At 34.3% G+C, this 17669-nt stretch overlaps 1 long non-coding RNA gene across 13 annotated transcripts in view; it reads left to right on the forward strand.

The window, feature by feature from the left end:
- The window catches only part of LOC100992117 (uncharacterized), an 843804-nt gene that overhangs the window by 299488 nt on the left and 526647 nt on the right, over positions 1-17669 (forward strand). The window lies entirely within an intron of this gene.

The following is a 17669-nucleotide window of genomic DNA, read 5'->3' on the forward strand; positions in this document are numbered from 1 at the left end:
TAAGAAAGGCCTGGTGGCATGAGGTTCAGTGCAAAGACCCAACGGTGAGAATGAGCTTGGAGAGTTTAAGGAACATAAAGAAGGCCAGAGTGTCTAGAGCAGTTTGGGAGTTGTGTGGGGTATGAGAGAGCCAGAAACTTGACGGATAACTTAGATAATGGTCGAGTTTGGATTTCATTCCAAATGGTAAAGAAAAGCATTGAGGGGTTTAGGAAGGGGAGTAACAAAAACTGATTTAGGTTTTAAAAAGAATATTCTGAATGCTATAGGAACTATGGACTGCAGAGGTTAGGATTTTGAGTGGAAATAAAAATGGCTATTAGGAATTTACTATAGCCATGTAATGAGGGACAATGGAAATTTGAACTATAGAAGTAGCAATGGAAATGAGAACTGGACAGATTCTGGACACGTTTTCAGGATAGAGACAACAGATTTTGTTCATTGGTTGTCTATGGGGCACAGTAATGGGTAGTGAAGGAAGAGAAACATCAGGTATGATTCCTAGAATTTTGGCTTAACCCACTAGGTGGAGAATAGTACTGTTTCCTCAGATAGGGAAGCATAGGTAAGAACTACTTTTACGTTTCTTTCTTTTTTTTTTTTTTTTGAGACGGAGTCTTACTCTGTCTCCAAGGCTGGAGTGCAGTGATGCAATCTTGGCTCACTGCAACCTCTGCCTCGTGGGTTCAAGCGATTCTCTTGCCTCAGCCTCCCAAGTACCTGGGATTACAGGTGCCCACAACCACTCCTGGTGAATTTTTTTTTGTATTTTTAGTAGAGATGGGGTTTCATCATGTTGGCCAGGCTGGTCTTGAACTTGAACTCCTGACCTCAGGTGATCCACCCACCTCAGCCTCCCAGAGTTCTGGGATTACAGGTGCGAGCCACCACCCCCGGCCAGTAAGAACTACTATTAATAAAATAAGTTTTGGATATTCAAGTTTAGCGTTCAATAGCAAAGCCTGTGATACACATATAAAATTGGAAATTAATGGCATATAAAGGATATTTAATGCTTAAATTGTTAAAAGGGGAGGGAATTAAGCATTAACAGAGATTATGCTAAGCAAGGAACATACTTCTAGCCTCAAGCCTGCTAAGAATTATCTTTTACTAAAATCAGTTTAAAAATAATTCATTTCGAAATCATACAATAGGTATATCTTCAACTTTTTAAGGAACTGTCAAGCTGTTTTCCAAAGAGGGTATACCATTTTACACTCCTACTGGTAGTTTATGGGAGCTTCTAATTTCTCTACATCCTTGCCAAGACTTGGTATAGCCTTTTATATTAGTTTTAGCCATTTCAATAGGTGGGATCACATTGTGCTTTAAGTTTACTTTTCCCTAATGACTAATGATTTTGACTGTCTTCCTATATGTCCTATATACCACCTGTATGTCTTCTTTGGTAATGTCTTCAAATCTTTTACCTATTTATAATAGTTTTTTTGTTTCCTTATTACTGGATTTTGAGAGTTCTTTATATGTTCTGGATAAAAGTCTTTTATCAAATATATGCTTAGCAAATATTTTCTCTCAATCTGCATCTTTTTGTTCTCTCAACAATATTAAGAGAAAAGATGCTATATTTATAACAGCTTTCTTTGTAATAACTCATACTGGAAACAACACAAATGTCCATCAGCTGGTGAACATGTTTTTAAAAAGTGTGATATTTTCTTACAATGGAACACTAACTCAGCACTGACAAAAAGTGAACTATAGATATACGCAAATACCATGGACTAATTTCAAAATATTAATCATTGTTTTGAATGAAAGAAGTCAGACAAAAAAAGACACACCATATGATTTCACTTATATAAAGTTATAGAAAGTACAGACTAATCTACAGTAACAGAAATACATCAGTAGGGAAGAGAGAAATATGAGGGAGGGATAACAAAGGAGCGCAAGAAAACTTTCAGGTGTGATGAATGCACTCATTATTTTGATTATGGTGGTAGTTTCAAGGGTGTATGCATATGTAAAGTCTTATGAAATTCTACACTTCAAATGTGTTGTTTGTTGTATGCCACTCATACCTTAGTAAAAAAAATAAGAGAATAGAAAATATTTTAAATTTCTAATTTTAGTAGATACTATGATTGGCACTATTGAAATAATCTAAAATACTTACGATAGTATATATCTAACTAGTTATTTCTACAAAAATAACTTAATTGTGCTGGTATTAGGGGATCAAGTATTTTAAGGTTTTTTTTTTTCAATTTATGGTTATGTTACCAGGGTTTCCCTATACACCGCCATACATTCCCATGTATGAAATATTGAACAATATGATAATAGAAGTCTTCTATAGAATGTAGTTTCTACACTGATCTATTTAATTGCTTACTAAAAATTCCATAAAAGAAAAATAGTTAATAGAAGGGGCAGGATATAAAGGAAGAGACTACTTCATAGTATCTAAATGAATAAGAGATGTCTCTTGATCTTAAGAATCTAAATATAAAAGATGAAAGACAAGAGGACATTAACATTTATTCGCTTTTTATTCTGTCTGCCAGGAAGCTCGGAACCAGATTTTAAGTTCGGTCACAGCATATTTATTACTATGATGATGATGTTTAAATTTCCATGTTGTCCTCAGGCATTTTTTTTTGCTACTTATATTCTTTGTTTTTATATAAGAAAGAGACAATCTACCAAAAATAAAGTGAAAAATCTTTTAAGTGTCCCAATAGATAAACAAAACCCCATTTATAAAAGAAAGAATTAAATGAGTTCTTATGGAAATTTCACTAAATGAATTTATTCTATAGATTTACTTTGATTCCTTAAGATAAATCCTTGTAGCTTGGTAAATTGATATAGTTGCTAACTTATTTAATGATCGCTGGTAAAGTATATGACTTATTACCAAACAGATAAAGATAAAAAATATAAATTTCACCAAGGCATATTAAATACCTACTGGTAAGAATTGCAAATGTTCATTTTGTCTATTTTATACCTAAGAAATTGAAGATGAGTGCTTATCCTATACCAAACTAAATAGGTTGAACCACTTATAATTGTGATATTCAACCATTTTTGGACTACAAAAACAGTGATTTCATGTGGTTCAGCCTAATATTAATTAGTGGCGAGCCCAGGTCTCCTGATTTTCAAGTCTGTAATATTTCATCAAACCATGCTAGTATTTCACAGATTTCCTCATTATTAAAGTCAGAGAATCCACTAATGAATTCTGGCCTTGGGACCCTGAGGTTTCCTATTGTGGCTGACAGCAAAAGAACCACAACAATTAAGCACATTGTTTTTGGGTAACTGCCTGAGCAGCTGTAGTAAAATAAATTTCAGTAGAATGTATTTTTGAAAGTTTCTGACTAGACATAAATAAATAGTAATATTGAAACTGTTTACTGTCTTTCAAAATGCTGTCATTAACTCATAATTTAAAGCACCCCAATATTTGAAAGACAGATGTATAAATGTTTATAGATAGAATGTAAGAATGTATTCAATTCAACATCACTATACTAGCAGCCTTTAAATGTAGCCTCAGTACACATAACAAAGTCAAGTATATACATGTTCTTCTCCATTCAGGGGAGGGGGCAATGTTATTGCACAAATTCAAGTTAAATTGACTGTGCATATCTTACAGTGGACAGAGACTGAGTGACCTTCTCTCCTCAGGTGATGAAACCCATATAATTTTACTTTAGCCTCTGATAATAGGAGTTATCTTTTCTTCATATTAGCAGTATTGTTTATTTTATTCAGTGGATGTTGCAAATTTAGCATCTTTTAAACATACATATCAACCACAATAAAATAGTCCCTTGTATTCAAGTATGATTCTTTTCTATGTGGGACCCCAACTGAGTGGTGAATCCCCATTAAAAATGTCCCTCTAAATGACTATAATGACAGGGGAGTTGAATAGTCCGTGAAATTTTCTATTATTTTATTTTATGTGTATTTTCATTAATAATTTATTGATATAAAAGATAAGAATGTTTTACCTCCACAAATTTGTATCTGTAATTTGTTCTCAGAACACAGACATATTGAAGATGCCACTCGGCAGTACTGATTGAATATTTATTTAAACAAATATCAGTATAACCCAACTAGCTGGAAAATCCATGAGTTTGGTTTTGATAGCAGAGCATTTCTCAACAATTTATGTGTGCATGCAAATTTTGTGCTTTGGATATAGGCTAAAGTATTTGCTTTATATGTATTATTTTGTTTGAATACAAGAAAGCTGGTTTGATTTGTATGTTTCCCCCTTATAGAATTGTTCCAAGGCTCTGTCAGAGATCACGTAGAGTAATTTTTCCCATCAATCTTTGCTGTGCAGCCATGCACGAATGCAGTAGGAAAAAGGGGGCAGAAATCAAATCACTTAATTGCAGCATTTTTCATCTACATCTTTTGTTTTATGGTGGTAAAGGCCCCGGAGTAGCCTACCATGATTCATGGCTGTCGCTGCTGCCGTTAGCAGTTCAATCCTTCATTCTAGGCATTTTGGTACTGAAAGTACCTACACAATTACTTTGATGAATATGACTTGTTTGTTTTTTCCCCATTTTTAGCAGAGAGTGGTTGTGCTTAATACAGACATTTAAATAAGATAGTATTCACGCCTACTGCATCTGCACTGTATTTCAAAAGTTGTGTGTGGAGTTTAACGATAATATTGCCATTGTCACCCAGGTACTTAAGTTTGCTGGGCTTACGGGCTTTTACCTCCCATTTTTATGTTTATATAATGGAAAAGCCTTAAAATAACCCCCTCTCCATATAAAAGGAATAACTCACCTTTAAAGATCTATGAGGCTGTGACAGATTCTCACCAAATCTCATTTAAAAAAAAAAAGTCATTTCATGAGTGTGGCATTACAAAGCCAGCAAACTAGTCTGCCTCTGCATTTATGCCTAGTTGATCATAAAATAATAACATTTTTGGAAATATATGCATGCATCTTAGAAAGTGACTTACAGTATTTGCATATTTGGAGAAAATGTCAGTGATGTCAGCAGGGGTTCTGAGAGTAGCTAAATGAGCAAGCTTTTCAAAAATTGCTGTTTTATCAACTCTGCACTGTCAGCACAAAATGCAACCTCTCTAAGAAAGAGACAAGAAAAAGGCAAGTGATTTAATTTCTTCATTAACTTACTTGCAACTGAATTACTGGTACACCTAGCAGCAGAGAGCTGTGTGCTATAAGCTTGAGGAAAACCATTTAACACCCCTTTCTGCCCTCATGACAAAATGTGTTGAAGTGTTGAGACTCCACCCCCTTCTCCAAAAATGAAAGGAAATTAAAGTTCTCCAGATACTGAAGAAATGGCAATTTGTCACCACTTTCTCTACTCTGGTACTGTGGTTGAAACTCACATTTTTTATTTGATGATCTTTCTAGTTCATTTCTTTGTTTACTTTTGGTGGCAAACTCTAAATATATGATTTGCATAATACTTCGTGCTTAATAAACATGTATACAGCTTAAGGATAGAACATGTTTATTATTTCCCAGCAATGGTAACAGTGCTCATTGTATTAGTTAAAACCAAATTAGTAAAACTGTTCACTAGATATTTGAAAAAAAAAAAACAGTTCATATGTAACAATGGATAAACCTTAGAACTAAAACATCCAAATATATCCTTAAAATGATGACAATTAAAATTAACCTGATTTCAAACCTCGAGTGCAATTATATTTTAAATTTACTAAATATGTACTCAGAGTGTGTTTACAACTTGTTTCTTTGTCATGTCATAACATGGCCTACCTAAATTTCAAACCAAGGGAAGATAAAGATATTCTTCTCTTCAATAACGTTCATATAGAAAAGTTATGGAGTGCAAGAATTTTAATTTGTTCTATAAAGATTTATCTTTGGGGGCTCTTTTAATATCTATTAAAATGTTTCAACTTTAGGTCAAATGTTTCACATTTCATGATAATTTATCTCTGTGAAAAATGAATATTTAGATGTTATACTCTTTAGAAATGAAATAAAAATATTTAAACTAAAATATTACATTATTTAAAAAATTAATCATGAAAACAGCAAATTGCTTGTTAGAGTATTACAATGAACTTGTGTCCTAAACTTGGAGTTTAATTACTGATCAGTTAGGGATGCAAGGATGCCAAGTGATTTTAGTGGAGATGGATAGCTTACATTTTAATAGTAATTTAATAGCCAATGTTTAATTTTTTTCCTGATAAGTATAAAGTCCCCAAAATGAATATGTTAAGTATACTCCTTAGAAATAGGTAAAGTGCTACTCTGCTCATAACTTCCTTCACAGAGAGCAAACCATCTGATCTTATGTTCTGGCCGTAAAAGTAACTGAAAACATTCTTCTTGAAAGAAATTTGGATTATAATATATAAGGACTTAAGCATGAACAAAAACACAACTCTAATTTCTAAAATTCCGGATGATACTTGCAATAAAATTGTAAAGACTGAAGGAGGGGTCAAAGAGAGAACAATTCATTGACTTCTCTGCTGGACTAGTCAGAGATGCAGAGGTAAAGAGTGAAATTGTTTCCAGGTTAGATTCAGCGCACTCTGTTCCTAAGTCTTGATGAGGGGGTTGTGCCACCAGACCCCTTATTTGAGCTTTCCCCAAAGCAAGTGCTCAGAAATAAATAGCAAGGTCAAATTAAGTTCTTGGATGGTAGTTGTCTCAGATTGGGTTATTTAAAATCAGACTGAGGCAGAGGTGGGAGATCAACACTTCTGAAAGGAACATGGAGGAACAATCCTATTGGGCGGAGGAAATTGAATGGCAGCAAAAGCTTGGGAGAAAGCATCAGCAAACCTGGAGCAGTGCACAGCAGCAAGGCTGCTTGTCAAAGGGTTGTGCATTGGGTCAGAATGCTGAGGCCTCTGGCTCAGACAACAGATGGGAGCTGCCCTGGAGCTGAAAGCTGGGGGTGAGTGCTGGATGCACTTTCTGCAGCTGGGCAGCACACACTCCCTTATAGGGGGATCTTGAGGTAGGCATCTCAGTGCCTACCACAGTAGTTAACAAAATTAAACACATTTTTTCCTAGTAAACTTTGTAGAGCCTTTGATATGTATTAGAATATTAATCCATTGTGAAACTTTGGGAGAGGTTGTATTGTACAGTGTTATCAAAAGTGTTTGACCTCAGAATCTCTCTGTATATTTTTTACTAAGTATCTCACAGAACTAGTGTTCTGTGGATCCTACTTTGGTATCCTCGTCTCTTGTTTGTAGCTTCTGATTGCTGCATTTTCTAAATTCATCTTTTTTCCCTTCCTCCTCCTTCTCCTCCTCCTGCTTCTCATCTACATGCCCTGATTTATGAAGCAGTGTCACCCATAATGCTTATTGCTCAATAAGCAAAGATTTTAAATTACACAATATACATTAGGAAACTTCTGTGGTAACATTTATTGATTAAGAATTTCAGGAATGATTGGAAAAAGCTTTGGAATAGGAACACAGATAACGAATGCATGGTGCCAAAACAATCACTTGCTAGGAAAAAAATCTGAAAGATGTATTATCCTTAGTAACATCAACCCAAGATTTGGCTGAATAGTTTTCTACAAAACTAAGTGTTTTGGTGTGACATATACACAACTCAGAGAGACTCTTTATGTAATTACTCAAAGAATTGCATGGAATTTAAATTAACCATTAAATAATTGAAATGGCCATTTGGAAAACAAATGCCATGCTATTCTTTGTAAGTATATAAATGTAAAATGCTAAAATATAAACAGAAGTGAGTGTATACCTACTGCTGACAACAGTTCACCAATATTCTTCTTATTTAAAAATATAATATTCCTGCCTTGGTTATGAAATAAGTCTATGAAGGATAATAAATGAATTTACAGTTATGTTAATGTGCAATGTAAATTATGTATATTATGTATGCTATTCTCAGATTACAAAAATCAGCTTTATAATATTTAAAACCCTAATGTATTGAAGTTTTAAAGATACTTTTTTAGGGAAATTTCTGGTTCTCTTTCTTGCTTTTATTTCGCTCCTCACTGCTCTTGGTATGTTTTACATTTGAAAAAAAAAAAAGATGTGAAATTAGAGGAAGCATATGAATTAGAAACTCATGGGAAAGCTAATGTTTCCTTTTCTGTGGATTCAACAAAACCTTACATTCAATCAATTACTTAAATCATGATTATGTAATATGTGGTGCTAAAATACAGGTTCTAGATATTATTTTATCTGGGGGAGGAATTTTAGATCTGTTAAGGAAATAACATCTTTTTTCAATAACTGAATATTGAATAATAAGCGAATGTCCTAATTTAATTTTTGTAAAATAATGGGGTTAGTTTATCATAGAGCTCAAAGCACCCAGTATTATCAAAATTTTCAATATTTTACTATGGCTATCTTCATTTTTCCATCTGTAAGGAATGTTAGGGATTATAGCACTTATGCTTAAAATTGTGTTCCACATAATTAAATCTGCATTTGGAAATTTCTCCTGTTAGATGACCCTCATGTATTTGGGATGCCAGGCAGGTGGAGGCTCTGCTTGAAACTGTCTGGACTGGTCGCTCAGGGGAGCTATGTCCCTGAAGGAAATACCTGATAGCAACACAGCCACATTCATAACGTAGAAACCTCCTTATAATTTCATTCAATCCCCCTAAAATTCTAATTGGAGACTAAGAGTTTGAAAAAATAGTATTGTTTTATTTCCTGAACTGGGATCAATAGAATTCTCTCAGTGGCATTTTCATTGCAGGATGGAGAGCTTGAAGCGGACACTGCCTTGATTGTATCTAGAATGGCAATTGGAAATAGATTTGTTTTTCCTTCCTTCTCCATACAGTCAACCTTCATGTTTGGGTTCAGTTTGCCAATACCAGAAATGCAGCAACATTGTACACACAGTTCAATATCTGGTTATGATAATAAAACACACACACACAAACTAACAAAAACCCACCATCATGTTTGATAAAGTTTAAAATATCATTCAGGATGCTTTTCTTGTGTGTAAGATGGTCTCCCATACTCTACATTCTAATTAAGTAGAGCAGTAAATCAAAGCATGCTGGATGTTTTGTGAGGAACAGCTGGATTAAAATGTGCTTGAGAATAGGGGCTAGTAGTGTCTTGTATGTGTTTTGGCAGGCTGCCTGCCTTGGTACAGCTACAGAGTGCTGGAATGCTTGATAATTTCAGGGCAAGTTAGTTTTCCATGGCTTATAACCTGCTTAATGCAGGGAAGAAAGCTTGTAGCTGTTTTGCCATCTCATCAGGATGGGATATGGAATAATCACAGTGGTTACCTAACAGTGATGGAAAGCCTGAGCAGCGAGGGAAAAGGGGACTGCAAATCTGACTGAACATGGGCATTTCAGGTTTGGAAATATGTGCTACCTACTAAAATGAGCTATCGACTAATTCAGGAAGAAATGTTATATGGGCTTAATGTTCATCTTCATCCACACTATAATGAGAAGGATTAGACTGGCTTCCATATGTGGAATATTTATTTCAGCAATACAAGAAAATGTATTTCCCTAATTTTTTTTTCTGTATGCACAAGGCCCTAAATTTTACAGATGTGATTAATGTTTTAATTTGCTGTTCTAGTTGGATACAAGTTTACCATACAATATAAATTACTTACAAAGAAATTTGCTTATATGGAGCTTAATTCATAAGCTGTTTAACCACCTGGTGTGGTATCGCTGCTATTTCTCTATGGGGCTCTGCAGCTATGCAGCTTATTTTAAAAATAAAAGCTATCAAATATTTTGAAATCATTTAAATTAAGTTTTTATGAAAAAATAACATAATGATTGTCATTTAGTTGGAATTCAAAACAAAAACAAAAACAGAAAAAAAAAACAACCTTAACAATTACACTGTGGCAACCTTGCTAAAAATTCTGAATAAGGCACATGTATTAACTTGATATGTTTAATTTTCACCTTTCAGCTCTCTTGTTACTTAGTCATCTAGTATTATTTGGTGCGCATTTTGTGTAGGGTAGATTAAATAAATATTGGTAAATATGATGCAAAACCTAGTTTCTCCCAATTTAATTTTGACCTTATTTCTCCCAGAATAAAGAATGCAGTTTTTAGCAATGGAACATCTTGTCAAAATAGCACTGATCCACCCCTTTACCTGTTCTTAACTTGAGCTCAATGGAAAGTCTGCTCATGAATTAATTAACATCTGTGAATCTGAGTTTTTTCACCTGTAATAAAGGAGTCATGTCAATATCCCCCTAATCTACATTTTGTTGTGAGGGCACATCACATAACGTGTGTGAAATGCTTTGGAAATTTTACAACCTTATAGAAAGGTTTGTATTTGTTATTATTACTAGTACAAATAAGCTTTTTATTCAAATGCCAAATAAGACCACAGCAGGAAGGGAAATTATCAGAAGAAATATCAGACAATATGGGAGAAAGGCACAGATCCAGGTGTTGTGGAGTCTGATGCATATATGATTCTGGCGGGCATCCTCTTAAACAAAAAAGAGTATAACATTGTGCTTACAAAACTATGTTCTAAAGTGAATATTTGTGAATGAGAAAACAAATCAAAACAAATGACAGGAGGCTTGGAGATACAGGTCTTGTTCTAGTAAATTGAAACAATTCATTAGAAGTGCTCACAGAGAAATGCTACTTGAATACAGTCTTGCTGCCACTTCTCACCTTGAACCCTCTGCAGCTTCCAGCCATTCCCCTGCCTCCACTTAGTGATTCGAAGGGTTAATCATTAATTTCACCTGGAGCCAGCTTCTGATCGGCACTTATGTTGGTAAACACAATATTGATCTTTGTTAGTTTTACCACTTATTTTTCATAACTCACTCCACGCTTCCTAGGTTGTATAATAATGAAAAGTGCTTAGACCAAAGAATCATAAAAAAAGAGAAAGGTAAACATGTAAAAGAAGTGAAGGAGAGCTGCATAGTATTGAGTAGCTTGAAGATAAGTAATCATATTTTCTCAAACAGCTTAAGGATTAATTTATAAGCCCCCAAGAAGAGCAGATGCCCATGTCCACTGGTTCTAGGTGTATTCATGTCCAGGTTGTGTGTAAATGTATCCAGAAACACATAGTCATCGCTTGATCCCATTGAAAATAGGACAATTTGTTTACTATATTTGAATAGATAGTCTGGAAAGGAAGTTTCTGAGAAGTTTTTACGCCCTAAAATATTGGAATCCAGAACAGTGTGATGGCTTGCAATGCACTGCACTGTTACTAATTTTCTTAAATATATTTATTTTTCTGGCTTTCTTTCCTCATTTACTGTTTGTTTTTAACAAAGGCTGTTTTGGAAGTTCTCCTTACTACTTAATGAAATGGGAATAGAAATCATAGGGACAATCGAAATTCCGTAAACCCAAAACTATTAGTCACTTATTTAGACATAGCTCTTTCTTCCCTATATTGACAAATGTAGGGAAATTTCCAAAAGTGTCAAGTTAACTAAACATTCCTTGGAAAAATCTCTATCAAGTAGTTGCAAAGGAATATATGAAGCTGGGAATCTATCATTCTGAATAAATTACAGCTTTATAATTAGATTTTTAACTTTTTAGAGTGATGACTATATTACAGATAATCATTGAAAAAATCTGATTATTTTATGATGTGTAAGAAGATTAGTGTTCTCTGCATTAATGTACAAAATAGCTGTGATTTTATTGTTTGTCCTTTGACCTCAGAAGAGGGTATGTAGTGTGTAAGAAAGGGAAGAGAGGGAGTTGAGGCACAGATTGGGTGGAGCCAGGTTGCCGTGAAGGCAGGCAGAAATCAGAAGCCAAGGCAGAGAGACTAAAGAACAGTATATTCTAACACAGAAGAGAGATCTTGTTTTCTCTTAGCCTGTGTATAGAGGTCTAGTCATTATAAGCTTGAGCATTATGCCAGTTCTGTATTAACTTGACACCCTCTCTAAGAGGGTAAAAAAAAGTGTTGGTGAATAAGAATTTTTATAGAGAAAAGCATAACCCACTAAGAGTGCCTTTTATCAAGAAAAGCAGTTATTGAGGAAGAAACTTATTTAGCTTTTGCAATGCTGAAATCATTGAAGATTGAATTGATCTTTCTATAGTCTTCTTTATTATATACACTGAACCACGAGTGCCAGAACAAGAGCAAAGCTATATTTTTATGAAAACTTAATAATAATAATAACAACATGTATTGAATACCTATTCTATTCTGGGTATCTTCCTAACACTTTAAATACATTAAAGCATTTAATTCTCAAAACACTTTTTTCTTCATTTTATTGATGACAAAACTGAGGCCCAGAGAAGCTAAGGAAGTTGCCTGAGTTCACAGGCTTGTAAGTAGTAGAAGATGCAGGTTTCAAATCAGACGGTTTAGCTGACGAATCCAAACTCTTCATACGTTACCTTGTGAAATACTGAGGACTTAATTCTCCAAACCTCAAGTAGATTACAATAGAGGCCAAATCAAAATATGCAGACCAAATTCAGAAAATATTGAACTGATTATGTTATACCAGTTCTGTTCAGATTTGTTTTCAGGTCCTACGCTTCTCTTTCTAAGCATACAGCTTCTATACATCTAAAAACAAATATTGAAAAACATATTAGGTTGGTGAAAGAGTAATTGCAGTGTTTGCCATTACTTTCAATGCTTCATACTGCTGAAAGACTTTCTTGTATGTCCTTGCCTAAGTCTATGTTTACTGACATCCTTGATAACTACTCACTTTTGTTCTTCTTTAAAATTATTTGCTGACCGCACATTTTAACAAGAATGTAAAACAACTTGTACAACCTAAATTTTAGCAAGAAATTAACACAACCTAAATATATGAATGTAATGGTTTTGTAGAAACATAAGGCTAGGGTTCCAGAATTTGTGCATATGAGATCCATATTTTAAACAAAACTATAGGGGCTTCACAAATATATTGCAAGCAGAAATTGAAACAGTATCATTTGAATTAAGTCACTATAATTTGTAGTCCCTAAATTCAGTTTTAGCCCACCAATCACATGTTCACAATTAAACCTGTTTCATTTCATCTGATTAGTAAATATTTATTTGGAATCTTTGACATCTTTATATCCTGCCTGGAGAACAAGGATCAGAATAAAAAAAAAATCTGGTCCTCTGTTTTATTGAATATTCAGATAATATATAATACTCTATTTTATTTCAAAAAGTTTGTAACCTGATCATTTATATCATCTTCTTTTTAGGATTGAGAAAGACTAAAATGCAAATGGTCCTAGCTAGAGACATGGAAAATTATAAATTGATTTAGAAATGAAAAGAACAGTAAAAAACTTCAATTCATAGTAAATAACTACTCTGTATGTCAATAATAAATTACTAATTTGCTGTGGAATATACAGGTAATCCACAGGAGTGAAGTAGGAGATATGGACCTTTGGATAATAGTATTGGAAAGAATGGTACACATGTGAAGCAGTCTGCAAACAATTCGAAGCAGTATACATAAGTGTGAGATAAGTGAGGAAGAGTTGCTTTGTAGATAGTGTATACATTCTCATAAAGGGATTGTGTCAGTTGCCGTGGGTGTCATGAGCCTATCTCAACCAAATAAAGATTCAGCTGATACTGGGGGGAAGAAAAGTACGCTTACTGATCAATAGAGAGGGAGGAGGAGAGAATTCAAGGTAGAGAAATAGTGAAATAGAGGACCTGATGTCAGCAACTTACAGACTTAACTGCACATAGGTGGTTGCTATAGCCTGTAGGCGTGCATGTTTAAGCACAATGATATAATTGAAAATAAATAATGCTTCTCTTCAACGAATACAGTTACTTTGTTGCTTTCATTTGAAAATAAAAATACTTTGTTTGAAGAACTGTACCAGTGCAATTAGTACAATGCAGAGAAATAAATGACTCAAGGTAAAATCTACCATAGTATTTCTATGAAAGCTAAATATTATTTAAAATCTAGCCTAGTGTTGAGGCACTAGTTTTAAATTGCATTGTGACTGAGAGATGTGTTTTATTAACAGAAACTTAAATATAAGAGCTTAATAGGGCTGGAGAAATCAGCAGCAATGTTTTAGTGGATTATAAAAAGATTTAATGATCAGTGACTGATTCCTACTTCCCTTTTCATCAATGATAACATGGCAATGAGATTGCTGCCAGTACTGCTTTCTATAACTTTACTAAGAATCATTTTTTTAAAAAATGGGGAATAGAAAGACAAAATGAGATTAAGATTATTTGTTTGGTTACATAAGCTTTGCCTGATCCTGTTTAGAGTCACTTAGGGGATCTGCAAGTTTTTATTCCAAAGTTATGCTATTTGAAACCCTTCAGTGGCATAAACATTCCATTATATAGAAAAGCAGACATATATACAAACTTAACGTGGCAGAAATATATGTTTGCAGCTAACAGAGTGTGCACAGTAAAAGCAGAATGAAATATAATCGAGGTCCGATGCTGACATTGTAAGAAGATTGTGGTCTTCTTAAAAAGCAAAGAAAATGTTTTTCCTTAGAAATCAATTGCAAACAAAGAGATGGGGGGAAGCTCTGTTGTTTTCTCTGGAAATGTGTGTTTAATAATTGTTTAATTTTTTATCTGTAGAAAAGCTACCAAATCAAATTGAATGTATCTTTTGCATTTTGACGATTGTCCAATGAGGCAGATAATTGACTGAATTACCCAGGCTGACCACCCAGAGATCGCCAACATCTCTTATCTCTCCATTGGTAAACTTGCAATGTTCCAGTATCTGGTTCTCAGCCTTTCAGGATCAGCAAATGTGTTTAGGTCAGCATACCAAGAGTTCATAGGTTCCACACAGCTGGATACCCATTTATCACTCTCACAGAGAATGCTACAGTAAACATCAAATGACAATTCATCAATTTATAATGAAAAATACAAATGTTGATCAGTGCAGAATTTTCAAGTTGACCTAACCAAAGCTTGTTCTCTCATTTTAACAACATATTTATACAGGAGGCTGAATTATAGACAGTCTTTGGTTTCCTCCTACAGGTGACTAATGGCATTTGTTGTGACAGGTTTGGTTAGTTGAAAGACACTCTGGCCTACCTGTTTTGGTATGGTTTCCCTTATACATCACCAATAATATCTAGGATGGTTTTTTAACATTAATTTTCCCTTGGACATTATGTGTGTGTGTGTGTGTGTGTATGCACAAATATACATACACACACACACACACACATATATATATACACACACTCAGAGACATATATAATTAATACTGTAATATGAGCAGGCTTTAGAGATCCTAATAAATGATGAATCATGTGTTTTATTGGCACATTAATGTGATACAGAAAATATATAATACATTCAACATAGAATGTTTATCCCATATTTAAAAAAACATAGAAATTATTTATTGACATTCACTGAGTAATAACTGGATAATTTTTATTATTATAAGTGGAAGAGAAATGAAATTAGCAATTATGCAAATAGCTAGCTTGCTCACCTTCAACTGAGAATTGCCCCAAATGATATACCAGGTATCCCCTCCACATCTTTTCCTTGACTCAACGTGATCCACTATGTCCACTGTTAATCTGGGGGTAAATGCTTGATCCAAATCTGCCTGATCATAGTCCATTTCCTAGAAAGTTGGGAATTGAAATGGAGCCTCTTTCTTTCTCTGGTGGATAATGCTATAAAATGTAAAACTTGGGAACTGTCAGTGGGCATATGGAAAGTGGAGGTCTATGAAGAGTATGCTAATAACATATAAAAAATTGAAAGGAAATAAATGAAGACAGTGGCCCAGCAGCATTAAAATTTTTAGTTCTCATAGCCTCCAAGGTCTACCAAATCCCTGAGCTTCTTGCAATAGTTTAGATTTTCATTTTGAGTATGAAATCTTTGAGTCAGTAAACCTCCCCTTCTCCACCGACTGCTGTTTTTGTGAAACAAATGAAAGCTTGGTTTCTATTAAGCGGGGCTAAAACAATCTTAAATAATATAAGAAAATTATTTGGGAATGTTGGGATTTATTTTTTACTCAAATAGAATTCAAAGTAACCTATCAAAATTAAAAAATTATGATAGAAAAATATATTAGAAGTTACATTGCATTTTCTTGATTCATTAAAGGGCCTTAGTGATTAACAATTAGTACAAAAACCATATAACTTTATATAAATACTCATTATTCATGTCTTTATATTTGTACCCAAGAGAGATGCATATATTTCTCTCTATATAGGAATATTAATATTTAATTAAATATTGATTTTTTATTACCCATAATTGAAAACATTCTATTTGTAAGATAATCTCTACTTACTAATAAAAACTTAAAGGAGCTGTTATTGCCAATATTTTCTTATTAGAATCTTAATGAGTAGGGTAGTTTTTTTTCTGTTTCTTTGTTTACTGATTGTTAAGTAAGCACATTTGCTAGGTGTACACCATTTCCAAAGCATTCTTCTAGATATTGAGGGTGAGCTAGAAATAAAATGAAATGCATAACTTCTAGTAACTTATAGGATAGTTGGTATGCTAGTTCTTTCAAGCTGCTATAACTCGGTAATTTATAAACAGAAGCTTGTTGTTGACAGTTCTGGAGGCTGGGGAGTCCATGATCAAGGTGTCAACAGATTCAGTGTCTGCTGAGGGCTCACTATCTGCCTCATGGATGATACCTTTTAGCTGTGTCCTTAAATGGCTGAAGTCAAAGGCCCTCAAACCTCTTTTATAATGGCACTAATGTGATTCATGAGGGCTCTTCCCTCATGACCTAGTTACCGCCAAAAGCCCCACCTCTTAATACTATCATCTTGGAGGTTAAGTTTCATCATATGAATTTTGGGGGTAAACACATTTAGTTCATAGCAGCTGATATGCTTCAATAGATGTAAAAAAATTATATAGTTCAGCTAACTGTTCAGCTAGCAAACAGTTAGCATGCTGTTTGTTAGCATGTTTAAACCATCTAAATCCTCAATAAAACACTGATGAATTTGGAGTGGAGTAAATTGTGGGTGTTCTGCAATACAAGTTTTTGTGTCACTTTGAGTGAAGAGAAAGACATAAATTGATAGTCTGCTGTGTATGTTATACAACAGTATATGTCCATTTGTTTGCTGTTCCAGATGGAGATAGTAAACTAAAGAACCCAGCTCACTTATAAATGCTTTTTCCAACTCAAAGCTGATCAGTAGGCTGCCCTTTCTGCCTAGAACAGTTTTTCCCTACCTGACTTCACCATTCCCCACTCCTTGCCACCTCACCCTTAACTCTTGTCCTGACTCCTGCTCATTCTTCAATTCAAGCTGATGAACTCTCCTTCAGAAAGCCTCCTAAAACTGCCCTAGATGCCTGTCAAGGACAGCCTCTTCCTGCCCCATGCCGGAATTGTCTCACTCACCTTGAAATTTCTGTTTGTTGACTATTCTTCTGTCAATAGACTTTGAATTTCTACAGCATACAGATTATATTCATTTTTGACATAATATTATCAAATTAGCATAGTACACTGATGTGGTTTGGCTGTGTGCTCACCAAAATCTCATCTTGAATTGTAGCTCCCATAATTCCCATGTGTCATGGGAGGGACCTGGTGGGAGGTAATTGAATCATGGGGGCAGGTCTTTCCCGTGCTGTTCTCATGATAGTGAGTAAGTCTCATGAGATC

The sequence above is a fragment of the Pan paniscus genome, chromosome 5, assembly GCF_029289425.2.
Source record: "Pan paniscus chromosome 5, NHGRI_mPanPan1-v2.0_pri, whole genome shotgun sequence".
Taxonomy (NCBI): domain Eukaryota; kingdom Metazoa; phylum Chordata; class Mammalia; order Primates; family Hominidae; genus Pan; species Pan paniscus.